Source organism: Balaenoptera borealis, assembly GCF_965194805.1.
Source record: "Balaenoptera borealis genome assembly, chromosome: 10".
NCBI lineage: Eukaryota > Metazoa > Chordata > Mammalia > Artiodactyla > Balaenopteridae > Balaenoptera > Balaenoptera borealis.
In genome coordinates, this window is record NC_138874.1 from 104,177,583 (window position 1) to 104,193,093 (window position 15,511).

General features: G+C 39.4%; 1 protein-coding gene and 1 long non-coding RNA gene across 5 annotated transcripts in view; one reads left to right on the plus strand and one right to left on the minus strand.

The window, feature by feature from the left end:
• ATRNL1 (attractin like 1) overlaps positions 1-15,511 on the plus strand; it is a 705,133-nt gene that overhangs the window by 575,749 nt on the left and 113,873 nt on the right. The gene's annotated exons all lie outside the window — the stretch shown is intronic.
• LOC309635956 lies at positions 1,835-8,443 on the minus strand. The gene is made up of 2 exons (XR_014249120.1): positions 8,259-8,443; positions 1,835-3,219 (listed from the first exon to the last, which is right to left on the minus strand). It is a non-coding gene; the product is annotated as an uncharacterized lncRNA (long non-coding RNA).

Here is a 15,511-nt window from a genome sequence, read left to right on the forward strand (position 1 = left end):
AGGGCAAAGTGATCCTTTTGGGCAGCTTCTTTTCTCCCAGTATGTGTGTCATATGGGATGCCAAATTATAAATATGATTAGAAGCTTGTTTCATAAATATGGAATCTAATTAGGGAACTTACTTACATGTTTGGAATGTTTTACGGCATCGGAGGATAAAAGCTTGATGCAACCATCCTGGAATATTGAAGATAAGTTCTTGCTGTCAGCACAAGACAGGTGGGGTTCATGGACCCAGGGACCCTCTCCTTCACTTGATCACAGCCAGCCTTTTCCTCTGATTCTCCTTTTCCTGCATAAAAAGTATATTTTGAATTCGAGGTAACTCTATGTATCCTCTTAGAGATCTTCTCATTGCTTCCACATTGTCCACATTGTAAACATGCCCAATGTTGAGTATAACTTGTAACTAAATCACAAACCACACTTATTTCTCTCTTTGTGCATATCCTTTTCCATCTGCTTACAATTTCTGATTATTCTTTCTCCTGATTGTTTTCTTTAAATGACTCTCAGTGAAATGGATGCTTTTTTAGGGTCAGGGTGATTTCAAATCTTTCTCTTCAGTTCCCCTTAAGGATAAAATAAAGTGCCAGAGATCTGACAGGTTCTCAACAGTAGTTGATGATGAACTCAGCTCCCTGCCGCAGACCGGCTGCAGAAAGCTAGAAGTTCCTGGCGGTGAGGGGTAAGGAACTGAAAAGCACCAGTATGGGGTCAGAAGGGCCAAGACAACTGATGGTTGCAAGGCTAGTTTATTCAAAGAGCATGAATGTATATATAGGTTTAGTACGGAACGAATACCAGACAACAAATCAGCAAACCTTGTATTTCCACATAATTCTGTCGCCACTATCTATGCGCCATTATCTATGCGCCATTATCTATGCATCACTATCTATGCATCACTATCTATGCGTCAGCATGCCTTATGGGCCATTCTTTGGAGATACAGACTTCCCCCTCAGGGCAGCACGTCCTTCTTCTGGGGAGCAACCAGGGGCTCTTAGATCCAGAGCAGGCACCTGGAACGAAACTGGCCGCAAGCCATTTTCCTTTTTTACGCTCAATACCGCAGCGTCAGGAGTGCATACCAAGAAAGAGACAAGCAGTTCTCCGCAAAGCAGAAAGCTGAATAAGCTTACAGCTTGGGGGCCACCACATTTCCCCCTTTTTTATTATTTTTTAAAGCTTGATAATGTAGTTTTAAGCCATGAACATCCTGACGCAAGACAGCGAAGCGCCCCATTACAAATCTAACAATACAAGGTAATAAACCGATCACCAATAAAAGTAGTACACCAATTGATATCAGGCCTGAGAGCCCTCCATGAATCCATTGTATCGGATTTAGCCCTTGTAGTTGATCTAATAATCCTTGAATCAAATTCTGGGGTCCATCTTCGTCCAGGTGGGCCTCTTGAATAGCTTGTATTTCGGCATTTAACTTTTGAATATCAAGGCTAATGTGTCCATCAGTCCATACACTTAATATATGCATTTTTACTTTTTCCCAATCCCATTGTGAATCATTATATAAATGTTGAGTTACACAAATCCAGGTATATTTGGCATGACAAATCAAACGCATTTTTAATTTTAAAGCCATAACTTGATCCCCTATTCCTATTAGAACATTTTTTAATTCATCTACTTCCGTTTTTAGTTGGGTATCAATATGACTTTGTAGGGCTAATGCTACACTAGTATTTTTAGATAACTGATTAACATAATGAGCCTGGTGAATAGTTTGTGAAAGAGCAATCCCAGCAGTGGCCGCAGTAGCAGTTAAAGCTGCTAAGGCTAGGATTGCACATATTAGAACACCTATAAATCTCTTTGGTCGTTTTAATGCTTCAGTCAATTCCAGCCAGGCTTGCATGCCAGTGTTATGATACCATGGTTCAGACAAATTAACAGGTAACATTATATAAGAAGGTTGCTTCATAATCATAACAGATGCAGATCCTTTAACGGGCAAAACACAACTACTAAAGATACAATTAACACAAGTAATATTATAACCTATAGGATTCATAGTGTTTTCTACAATTAAATCTCCAATCAATAAAGCATAAGGAGGAGCGACGCAAGTAATCACCGGTCTATAAGAAAAGGATAAGGCAAGTTTCCAGAATTCCCATTGCTTGTAAAAAACAAGGCTGTTATTATTAACGGGGACAGAAGAAACTAGTATGGTGCCATTATCATAATCTAAAGTACACCAGACAGAGGCTTTAGTCCATGTATCATTACAAACAGGAAAATCAAACTGCGGGAATTCAGAAGCCATAAAAGCAGGAAATTGTAGTCCTGTGACAGTCTTTACGACCGTAATTTGATGTCCAGCTAATAACGTCCCTTGATTACCTATGGTAGTTTCAATACACAAATAATGTCCAGTATCTTCAATTCTCAAGCGATATATGCATAGAGAATGATCCAACGAAGTATTAGAAGCAAGCTTAGTTACTCTAGCATTCATGTGAATGGGAACGTTATCCTTATACCAAAATACAAAGGTGGATAAATCTTCTCGTCTAGGAACAGTCTGTTTGCAAGGAAGACAAATATTAGATCCCACAGCTTTATAATTTTTACGTAAATGAGTAAAAAATTGAGAATTTACAGTGGTTTGGTAAGAAATAGCATGTTCTAAAGCAACAGCCTTAACACAACCAGAATTGGTACTCATAGGACTTAAACAAACAGGGGGAGTATTAAGCCAATTAGAGTAATTAACAGAAGTATTAGTAATAGGCAAATTTCCTAGCACTCTTCCAAAAGTAGAATCATTATAGAAAATTGGAAGGTCAGCTTCAGACCATGTAACAGGTTGTAATAAAGGAGGATCGGGTACATAAGCCCAATAAGATTTAGCCTCTATAGGTGGGGCTGCCAATACAGCTATCATGGCTAAAAAAAAGGTAAGAGGAGAGCGAGGATGAGCACTCTCCTCCATAATCCTACGTGCTTGAAATACTAAACATTGCAATTGATACCAAGTAATTTGATTTCGATCTCCCCTCGCCTCCCTGACAAGTTGTCTCCTACTCCGTCGCCGCATTCTTCTCGTCCGCCGGGGGAACCGGTTGGGGTGTGCTGTGGTCGATTGCGAGAGCCTCAGGCGACGCATTCTTCGAGTCAGGGTGTTTATTGGTGATGGCATGATAATGTCGAACCAAGCGCTCCGGGAGCCACCGCGGAGAGTCTGCCTCCCTAGGGAAAACACAAACATGGCCTCGGCCCCATACTAAAACAGGGTCTGGTCCATGCCAAAGGTTAGTCATGGGATCTTTCCATTTAACAAGCGCTTTTTCAGGAGGGGTTCCAGAAAGACCTGTAAACAATCGTTCATAAGGCGTGTGACTAAATGCATCTAAAGTTAAAAAATTTAAAATAAATAAAGCATGATTAAGCATAATCTGAGGAGATCTATCATATTCCCCCTTTTTTATTTTTTGTAATGTAATTTTTAATTGTCGGTTGGCACGTTCTACAATACCTTGACCCTGAGGATTGTAGGGAATGCCTGTTTTATGTGAAATATGGAAAGTTGCACAAAAATTGGCAAAAGCTTTACTCGTATATCCTGGAGCATTATCTGTTTTTAAAGCTTTAGGAATTCCCATAGATGCAAAACAATGAAATAAATGAGTAATTACATATTTAGTAGATTCCCCAGCCAAAGGCGTAGCACATATAAAATTAGAGTAAGTATCAACAGTTACATGAACAAATTGTAATTTACCAAAAGAGGGAATATGAGTAACATCCATTTGCCAAAGATGATGAGGGAGTAAACCCCGAGGATTGACTCCAAATTGTGGAACAGGAAGGTGGGGTAAACATTTAGAGCAGGACTTAACAATGTATCGGGCTGTTTCTCTAGAAATAGAGAATTGTTTTTGAAGCATAGCAGCAGATTGATGATGTAAATTATGTGATTGAGTAGCAAGATCCTGAGGTTGAGATAAACTTAAGCCTATAATCTTTGTATTTTCGTCAGCCAATTGATTTCCCAAAGACAATGGGCCAGGGAGACCTGAATGGGCTCGAATATGTAATATGGCTACAGGAAACTCATGCTGACGAATAATCTTTTGTAGTTGAAAGAAAGTCTGAAACAATTGAGAATCAACAGTATTGCCAATTATAGCAGTTTCTATGTTACGCAAAATAGTAACCAAATAATGGCTATCTGTATAGAGATTAAAAGAACAATGTGAAAAGATTTGAAAAGCCAAGGAAATCGCATGTAATTCAACTCGTTGGGCAGAGGTATGATCTGTTTGTTCTTTATGAAGTAAGTCATCAGAAATAACCACAGCGATGCCATTGGCAGAACCATCAGTAAAAACATTTGGGGCATTGAGAATAGGAGTTGAACAGATAGTTTTTGGAAAAATAAATAGATGTTGAGTAGCAAAATGAAGGAGCTTATTAGAAGGATAATGATTATCAATAATTCCTGAATATCCAGCAAAAGCAAGAGCCCAAAAATCAGAGACAAATAATAGCCAAGAATATTGATAAGTAGTATAAGGTATAATAATAGAATTTGGTTCATATCCTACCAACTGAATATTTCTTCTACGACCCAATTGAACAAGGGTTGCTATTAACTCATAATAAGGTGTAATGACTTTATTAGGCGTATTTTTCATATGAATCCATTCAAGAATTCCTGTTTCTTGCCATAATAAGGCGGTAGGGGTATGTGACGTAGCACAGATTATTAATAGTATAGGTAAAGAAGGCTCAATTCTAGTTAGCTGAGCAGATTGTATTGCTTTGTTTACAAGCTTGAGTGCTTGTTGAGCTTCAGAAGTTAAAATACGAGGGGAAGAAGGATCAGGACTTCCCTTTAGGATATTAAAAAGAGGCTGTAACTGACCCGTAGTTAATTTTAAAGAAGGTCGCAGCCAATTAATATCTCCTAATAACTTTTGAAAATCATTTAAAGTTTTAAGAACGTCAGTCCGTATCTCTATCTTCTGAGGTGTAATATTATAATTTGTGATATACTTACCAAGATATGAGAAAGGTGGGTTCATCTGTACTTTGTCAGCAGCAATGACTAGTCCTGATCGTGACAAATGACTTTGAAGGGAATTATAAGCCTTAAGTAAAATATGTTTATCAGAATAAGCAAGTAATAAGTCATCCATATAATGAATAAAATATATCTGAGGGAACTGTTTACGAACAGGGGCAATAACTTGAGCTACAAACTGTTGACATAAAGTAGGACTATTAGCCATACCCTGAGGCAGCATTTTCCATTGATAACGTTGCATAGGTTCTATAAAATTTAAAGAGGGTAAGCTAAAAGCAAATCGCAACTTATCAGCCGGAAATAGAGAAATAGTAAAAAAGCAATCCTTAAGATCAATAATAATAATCATATAATTTTTAGGTATGGCTGCAGGAGAAGGCAAACCTGGTTGCAGAGCTCCCATAATTACCATAGTTTGATTAACAGCACGTAAATCTTGCAATAAACGATATTTTCCCGATTTTTTCTTTATAACAAATATAGGAGTATTCCAAGGGCTATTAGACTTTTCTAGTCTGCCCAAAGCAAGCTGTTCATTAATTATATTATGAGCCGCCATTAATTTCTCCTTAGAAAGGGGCCATTGGTCCACCCAGACAGGATTATCAGAAATCCAAGTTATAGGGTCAGCATGTGGTGGAGGAGAATCCAAGGCCCCTAGAAAAAACCCAAGCCTGTTTTATCCCGTTTATTATCAGTCTGTAAGGGTACTTTATTTCCCTGTTGATTTTTTCCCAAACCATTCCTAGGATCATACCCTTGATTTAACAATATATTAGTTACAGTAGGGTTGGGACTAAGCAATAGGATTCCCATTTGTTGTAATATATCTCTTCCCCAAAGGTTAACTGGCAATCCGGGCAATACGTAGGGTTTGAATAATCCTTGATTACCTTCAGCATCCTGCCAATGTAGGTATTGCGAACTTTGTTGTGGAGAATTAGATTGGCCAATACCTTGCAACTGTGTAATGGTTTGGTGCACGGGCCAATTTTTTGGCCAATGTATAAACGAAATAACAGAAACATCAGCACCAGTATCTAATAACCCAGAAAAAGGCCTTCCATTTATTTTTAATACCAATTGTGGTCTTTCCCTACCAATTTGTTGAATCCAATAAACTGCATCAGAGGAACCGAAAGCCCCAGTTCCTCTTTTGTTATGTTGTAAAATTTTTCCTTCTGGTATGTATGGAATTAATAGAAGCTGAGCTATTCGCATACCGGGTGTGATAAGAAAAGATCCTTTTGATGTTTGAACCATAACCTTTAATTCCCCTTCATAATCAGCATCAATCACCCCAGGAATAATAGTTAAGCCTTTCATAGACATACTACTTCTTCCAAGGATTATACCAACCGTTCCCTGGGGTAAAGGCCCAAAAGTTCCCGTAGGAAGGGCTTGGGGTCCCATATCCGAGGTTAATAAGAATTGGGTGGAGGCACAGAGGTCCAGTCCTGCACTATTTGGCGTGGCCCTTTGAAGGGAGGAGATTCCATTCCCTGAGGAACAAAGGTCTGAGCTGGAGGCGGTGGAGCAGGTTGTGGGGGGATTATTGACATTGCTCCAATTGTTTGATGGGGCCGGAGCAGGCCCCTCCGGAAGTTTCCCGACAAGGGAGTTCCATCTTTATGAGTCACTGATCGACATTCTTTAGCCCAATGCCGTCCTCTTTTGCATCGGGGACAAATTGTGGGAGGAGGAGATTTACCTTGAGGCACAGAACTTACGATAGGCATATTAGGAGTATCAACAGTACAATTTTTTGCAAAATGACCTGGCTTCCCACATTTAAAACAGTTTTTACTTTTAGCATTTGGCCCAAATCCTGCCTTAGTTAGGGCTGCAGCTATAGCTGCTCCCTGTAAGTAAGATGATCCAATATCAGAACAAACTCGAATATAATCCTCTAAATTTCCTTTCCTTTTCCATGGACGTATAGCTGCTTGACAAATATTATTAGCATTTTCGAAAGCCAATTGTTTGACGATAATTGCTCCAGAAGGACCATCAGAAATAATTCTATCAACAGCCTGTAATAATCTAGCCACAAAATCAGCATAAGATTCATCTGCCCCTTGCCTTATTTTAGCAAGGTCTTCAGTCCTAGTGGAGGCAGGTAAATGTTTCCATGCATGTAGAGCTATATGACTGATCTGAGCATAAGCCACAAAAGGGAAAGCTAATTGATCCTGTAATAACTGATGTTGTCCTTCCCCAATCAACATCTCATAATTTACTAGCACATTATGTGCAGTATTTCTTTCAGCTTGTTCAGCAGCCTTTTCATAATATTCTGATTTCCAAAGTAAATAGTCGCCACCAGTGAGACAAGCACGAGCAATAGATTTCCAGTCTGCTGGAGGCAATGCTTCTGTTGCAATAGTATCCAACATAGTAATAGTGAAAGGGGCTGTAGGCCCATATTGTGCACAGGCTGCTTTTAAATCTTTCAAAACCTTAAAGGAGAGAGGCTGATATTCCCGATTATTTTGTTGTGGATTTTGAGGATTGGGTCGTTCCACCACCGGGCAGCAGAATAAAGGATCCTCCCCTCTATTAAGAGCTCCCCGTACTGCTTGTTGTAAAGGACTAAGCTTAGGAGGGATAGGGACAGAGACATGTAATTGCTGTAACCGCGGAAGAATATTTTCATCAGGATATTTTTCAGCCTCATATTTGGCTTCTTCACCCGCTAAATCAAAAGAAAAGTCATCATCATCAAGTGAATTAACACTTTTTATCCTCGGTGGCAACGGAGGAGCAGTAGCTACTGCAGCAATATGTTCTACAGATTTAGCTGTTAATTTTGGAACTGAATCATAAATTGGATTAAAACAATCTCTTATTAAATTCCACAAGCTAAAAATGGAAACTGAAACAGAAGATGGTCCATGAGCTTCATGATATTTAGATAATTCATCTCCTACACGAGTCCAAATTGCTAAGTCCACTGATCCTCCTTCAGGGAACCAAGGACAAGCATCATATACTAATTGCAAAAATTCCAGAAGTTGTGAGGTAGTTACCTTAGTTCCACGGGCTTTTAACATTGAAAGCAAAACCTGAGCAAATAAATCACGCTCCTTAGAGCCCTTTTGTCCCATATTATTTTACTTCTGACTCTTTCTCGAGTTACCGTCCTAAAAACGAAATTATTTCTTGTGGCCACACTATCTCACTCGAGAGTTCTACTTACCTGAAATCTTCCGAAATGCCTCACGCACTCAGGTCCCTGTTCGGGCGCCACTTGCCGCAGACCGGCTGCAGAAAGCTAGAAGTTCCTGGCGGTGAGGGGTAAGGAACTGAAAAGCACCAGTATGGGGTCAGAAGGGCCAAGACAACTGATGGTTGCAAGGCTAGTTTATTCAAAGAGCATGAATGTATATATAGGTTTAGTACGGAACGAATACCAGACAACAAATCAGCAAACCTTGTATTTCCACATAATTCTGTCGCCACTATCTATGCGCCATTATCTATGCGCCATTATCTATGCATCACTATCTATGCATCAGCATGCCTTATGGGCCATTCTTTGGAGATACAGACTTCCCCCTCAGGGCAGCACGTCCTTCTTCTGGGGAGCAACCAGGGGCTCTTAGATCCAGAGCAGGCACCTGGAACGAAACTGGCCGCAAGCCATTTTCCTTTTTTACGCTCAATACCGCAGCGTCAGGAGTGCATACCAAGAAAGAGACAAGCAGTTCTCCGCAAAGCAGAAAGCTGAATAAGCTTACAGCTTGGGGGCCACCACAGCTCCCTGCTTATTTTTCTTTCCTTAGTTCCCTGGTTAGCTTTGACCTTGCTCCTCACTTTCATGATTTGTGTCCAATGAGACACAAAAGTGGAAGCTACACTACTTTATACCTTATAAATTTTAAGATATTTATGTAACGGAATTTTTCCCATACAGGGACAGAGGAATTCCATCGAATTCCATCACCTTTAGACTTGTCATTTATGGTACCTGATGATATCTTGTTGCAGGAGTTTCTACCCAAAGTTCATTTGTAGATGTTTATTCAATGAAACAAACCTTCTCATATGTTGAGCCAATGCCTCACTTTTCTCCTTTCAGAACAACCAAGGTAAATGGGATGCAGTAAATAGAATAGCTTGGCACTGGGCAGATAAGATGGATAATTGTAGGTACTGTGCCCAGCTAATGGAAGTATTGTTTCAAAGCTGGGATGATTTCCAAAACAAACACTTTACTAATGAAAACAAGTCTATGTGATATACACCAAGGTTCTTCTAGATAGATCCTTGACAAGATGATGTACTGATGGGCAGAGTGAAGGCAACTGCCAATATGCTGTCCCTTTAACCTCTGAAATCTTTTTGACTGATTTGAAAAAGCCAAATAACAGTGTGGACCATTACCTCAGCTGTGTTTTATTACAGATGCATTGCAATTACTAATGGTAATGCTAAATTAGATGTGCATAGTGTTTTACTCTTTACAAAGTATTTTCCTATTTTTCACATTTGATCCTTATGACAAGCCTGTGCCATAGGTGTTATAAAACTCACTTTATAAATGAGAGACTTGGTGTATGTAGATCTCTGTATTTCTATACTCAAGGAATAATTAGAAAACTATTAGAGTACAGAGCAAAACAACAACAAAAAATACTTATTACTAACATTCCAGGTAATTTTTCCTGATGATCTATAGCAGAGAGCTTATTTCTCTATAATCTACAGCCCATGTCTTCACAAAGCCAAACATTTGGAGGAGTACTGAAAATGTCCCCAGGGTTAACACAAGTAGACAAAACCTTGAGTTAATTCACAACACTTTTTACAGTGACTGTAGATTGAACTATGTTGAATATCTGTGTGAATAATTCAGGATGAGTTTGTTCTTTGTTTAAAAAAAACTAATAAAATTTCTCTAGCTAACTTTATAGGAGTAGGAAGAGGAAGAGTCACTGATTCTACTCCTTTAAAATAAAGCATTGTCTTCTGTCTGCAGTCTACTTTGAAATGCATCAAAGACATAATGTTATTGATGGATGGATAGTAGGATGAGTAGATGGACAGATATGTCATAAAGCAAGTAAAGCAAATGTTAATGGTAGAATCTAGGTGATGGGAATACTGGAGTCCATTGTAAAATTCTTTCCACTTTGCTGTATGTTTGAAATTTTTTATGGTAAGATGTGGGAAACAATAAAATTTTTTGAAAACTCTTGACTTTACTGGGGGAAAGTAAAGGCAGTGCCTATAGAGAGAAATTTTCTAATGTTCACATCTATGTTTTCCCTAAACAAGGCAAATGCTGACACCAGTATTCAAATGAAATGGCTTATTTTTTCACTTTTCACCAAGATATTTGGTGTGTACCCAGTCAATTAAAACTTAACATAGTCTCATCCAATATTTGAGAGGAAATGCCTTCCAGTGATAGTTTGGGAACCATATTGGCTCTCGGGAGGGAAATATTGACATTGGTTATCTCATTGATAGAGTTTGGTTTATCTCATTGCTAGAGTTTGGTTTATCTCATATCTTTACAGGAAGTCCATCTGTGTGCCTAGGCTTATCACAGTGCCCTATGTTTAGAAAGCAGTTCATAAATGTTCTTGATGATTATGATAATGATAGGAGACCTGGGAAACATGACCTTGAGCAACCACTTCTGTCTATGAGACTCAGTGAACAACAATAAAATGAGCAATTGAACTAGAATCCATTCATTGATTCTCAAATTGCACAGCTAGGAGCCTTACGTGCTGAAGCGCCTCCTCCAGCATTGGTGCAGGGTTAGAGGTTAGGGAAGTTAAGAAGGAGGTAGAGAAGTAGCTTCGTGGACAGACTCCTGACCCCATCCCCACTGTGTGAAGGGCAGGGCGCCCAGAGTCTTCTCTTGTCTCTTGGGCTATTTATGTCTCCTAATGTGAGTGTATTTATTCAATGAGGAATAAGCATTCATTATTAGATTAAAAGTCCTCTTGCAGTACTTTGCACAATTTCTAATTTTTTTTATCAGGCCCTTTTTTGAAATGTAGCTTCCTAAATGTCGAGTGATGCTTTTCATAATGCACTCTTCATTACTATGAATAAAAGCATTTAAGAGAAGGACAAGTTTGGGGGTATGGAGAAGGTGGAAGCATCCTATGGGCATGGTGGTTTTCTCTCAGAACCTGAATGTCAGCACTAACAAATAAGTGATTCGGAAAGAAGCAGGGGCTAGTTCTGGCCATCTCTTTTAAGTAGCAAGTAGTGGTGTTTTTTTTTTTAATTCAAAATATGGCATTGTCTTTGGACGTTATTCTCTTTCTACCAGCATATATTTCAGTAATATTTAGCAAGTAATAATTAGACATGGCCCTTTAATGTCTGTCTAAAATGTGTGAAGTCCCTTGCATGGCTCTCATCTTAACAGAGGTCAAAAGAGAAATTGCAGATTCATCCTTTAGATTACCCCATGCAGTAATCTTTTCCTTCTTCTTCTTTTTTTTTTTTCCATGTAATGAATTTAGACGTTTATGAGCAATTCTCCCTCTAGGTGGCTTAGAAGAGTAAAAGCAAAAAATATTAAATAGGCTTTTTGGCACTCCTGGAGCTGGGCTAATTAGGTTCCCTGTTCCCCAGCCCTGTAAACCTGCTGCTTCATTCCTGTATTTTCTGTGAGCAACCACTGCCAACAATGCCAGACTCTCTTGGGCTAAAGTGGGATTTCTGCTGTTGACATATGTACACAGCCACTTTCTCTTCTGTCTCAAAGTGGTTGGAAGACTGATGTCCCTGTAAAAAACAGGGCATATCAAGTAACCCTGCTGCATGTCTCCAATCACCTTGGACAGCAAAGTCCCCAAGCATTTTAGAGTCACATTAAGATGAAATGTGGACAAAGTAAATAGAGCTCTTCAAAAGCATAAATTGAAAATGATCATGATTGTGTCACTTTGTGATGAAGGATTATGGATTTCATACTTTATGGATTCTTAGTAATATGAAGCAGATTAACTTTTCTCACTGGATTAAAAATCCAGTGGCCCAAATGTCCACTGCCAAAAGGGAGCTAAGTGCTTCACCTAAATGTAGAATTTTGCCCTAATCTTGCCTTATGTTTGGCAAAAAAACAAAACAAAACAAACAGAAACTGCTGGAAAGTCTAAGGTTTTGAAACTTTTTTCTTTAGGCTTAGAAGTTTTGGCAGGATGACCGGATTATTTTGAAAAATCTAGAAATATTGTACGATGTTTAAAAACGATAGTCTACCCACAGTGTCATGGGTAATAATGACAAAAAGAGAACTTTGGTTTAGTCCAATGAAAAGAGGAGAACAAGAACTAGTAATTCTGAGCACTGAAGCAGGTTCTTTACATACACTAATTCTTGTAACCCTCGTAATGAACCTGAAAAGTAGCTATTATTATCCCACTTTGACAGATTAAAAAAAAATCTGGAAACTCAAGAGAGATTAAATGACTTGTCCGAGGGCCAATACAGCCAGTGAGTGAGTGAACCAGAATTCAAATTCAGGGCCATCTAGATCTTCAGGCTGTGAGACTCTCCCTCATCACTGTGCTTCTCTGGATAAAGATACAGGGTTACTCGGGATAGCCCATATTCCAGAAGAAGCTTTATATTCAGATCAAAGAGGAAGGACCTGGAGGGTTCTGCTAAGCATTGAACTTAAGGGGGCAAGAAGGACATATTTACCTTTCCTGGTGATTTAACTCCAGAAATTTGGTAAAATGCAAAGGTGCACGTGCCATGACACATCTGCTAATGAAAGTATGACTCCATTGTGTAATAACAACTTGGGGCATGTATTTATAGGAAAAGAACTTCGGCTTGTATGTGTGAGTTATGGACTTGGGAGTCACAAGTCCCAAGCTGTAGATCCAGCTCTGCCACCAGCCAACTGTTTGGCCAAGTCTTTTCATCTCTGGGTCGTGGTTTCTCATGTATAAAATGACTGGATTGGGCTAGGAAATCCTAAGATGGATTTCACTCTACTCCTGTTGTACAGTTCTACTACAGATTATGCTAAGTCACACCAGTTTGGGGTAGGAAGAGCAAATAACTTGTTTCTAAGTAGTACCTTATCTTTCCAGCGGCTCAGGACCAGTTAAGAAGCTATATTCCTATGTATATTGCTTGTTAGTGAATAAAAATAATTAGCATCAATCCTTAATTTTTTTAAATAATTTTAGTCCATTTCTTTTTTTTTAATTAATTTATTTTATTTATTTATTTTTTGGCTGCTTTGGGTCTTCGTTGCTGCGCGCGGGCTTTCTCTAGTTGGGGCGAGCGGGGGCTACTCTTAGTTGCGGTTCAGGGGCTTCTCATTGCGGTGGCTTTTCTTGTTGCGGAGCATGGGCTCTAGGCACGCGGGCTTCAATAGTTGTGGAACATGGGCTCAGTAGTTGTGGCTTGTGGGCTCTAGAGCGCAGGCTCAGTAGTTGTGGCGCACGGGCTTAGTTGCTCCGCAGCATGTGGGATCTTCCAGGACCAGGGCTCGAACCCGTGTCCCCTGCATTGGCAGGAGGATTCTTAACCACTGCACCACCAGGGAAGTCCCAGATCCTTAAATTTTAAAAAAAATTCTTAATAATTTTATTAATAAAGGCTAGTTCTCAATCTTCTCAGCATGTTTAGCAGATGTAGATCGTTCATATTGCCCCACTTTAGAAATAAGTAAAAGAAATCTCATAGCACCAATGAGAGGTAGAGGGTCTCTACAATCTCAGAGATGAATTGGGAGCAGACTCCAGGTCTGCTGGCTCTCAGTGCAGTACTCATGCATCTGAAGCCAGTTTTTTAAAGCTAATTTGCATTTTCCAGAAGCTTCTGGAGTTTCCTGTCCTTTAGGACTCTGTTTTCCTTCCATAACTCTGCCACAATATCTTCACACTTGTAGAAACACACCTGTTGATCTAATCTTAGCGCTCTCTTTGTTTGAGGTGGCTGGAATAAGAAATAAAACTACTGAATTGTATCAAAACTTCATTCTAAAAATCTGTCATGTTAGTGACCTTTTAAGCGCAAATTCAAATATTGTTTACATCCAACATATGGGTCTTCATAAAAAGAAAGAAAAAGTGGGCACTCATGGCAAAACAAACTACAAAATTAGGAGAGAGCCCAGGGAATGACAGAGATAAGAACAAATGTCTGAGATTATTGTTAATAATACGACTTTGTATCAAATAAAAAAAAAACAACCCTGATATTAAAAGTAAACAAAATCAACAGTAGGAACTAATTTTATCTTCTATCTAAAATATAGTTATTATGAATCTTCATTTGTTACCTTTATTCATTCAAGAAATATTTAAAAGTATCTGCTACGTGTCAGGCACTGGATATATGGTGGTGAACAAAACAGAATTCTTGCCCCCACAGATTTTAGAGCCTACGTGGAGATAAACATGAACAAATAATCATGCAAATAAACCCGTAATTATAAAATATGTTATTTTATGAGTAAAGAGTAGACAGTGTTATGAGAAAGAGGTGAAATAAAACTGATGTACAATTACTAAGCTTTAATATCTTTCCATAGTAGTAACAAAATGGTAAACGTAGTCATTAAAATGCCCTGTCCTCAGTTCTCACTTGTCATCACGTCTCTGTAGTGTTTGTTGAATATTCCCCATCATGCCTCTCCAACTTCTGGAAACTCCCTCTGGTGTTCTTTACCTCAGTCTATCACAGGTGCCTACTTAGAATTTACTTAGAGATAATGGATGTAGAGCACCTCCCCTCCGTTCGTTACCGACTTCTTCTGCCCTCTGAGTACCGATAGGCATTCCCTGAGGATTAGTCCGTAGCCCACTTCTCTTCCTTTTCCACTCTCTCCCTTTAGGGTGATGCTCTCTTTGCTCATTTAGGGGGCTTTTCAGATGATAACTCCCAACTGCATGGGTCTCCAGCCAACACTGGATTTGATAGTGTTTCAGTATAAAGTCACTCTTCCTTCCCCCTCTCTCCTGTTACCGTCCCTGCTCCCCAGACTAGCTCTTCTACCCCGACTTTACTGCTTTTGTAAAGTCCATTTCAGAGTGACTCAAGTTTGACACTTTGGAGTTAGCTTTTCTTCTTCTCTCTTTCTCCACTTTGACCTCCAAGTAACCACGAAGCTCTTTAGATTTTACCCCCGAGGCAGATAGAACAGACTTCCTTCTGCCATTCTTACTCCCTCCATGTTTTGCTCAGACCCTGGTTGCCTCTCACCTGGACTTCTGCCAAAGGAAAGCACAGTTCGAATCATACTGCTCCTTTCGTCATAGACCTTTGCTGACTTTTCATTGCCTGATGAAATAAGTCCAGACATTTACACTGGGCTGTAAGGTCCTCCTTGACCTCTCTCCAACCTTCTTTCAGGTTTAGCAGGCACAGAGTCCTTGCCAGTGCCCACCTGCACAGCACCTCTGGCTAGTTTGGGGCCCTTGTGCAATTATTTTAACCTCTTGAACCCTCAGTTTCCTC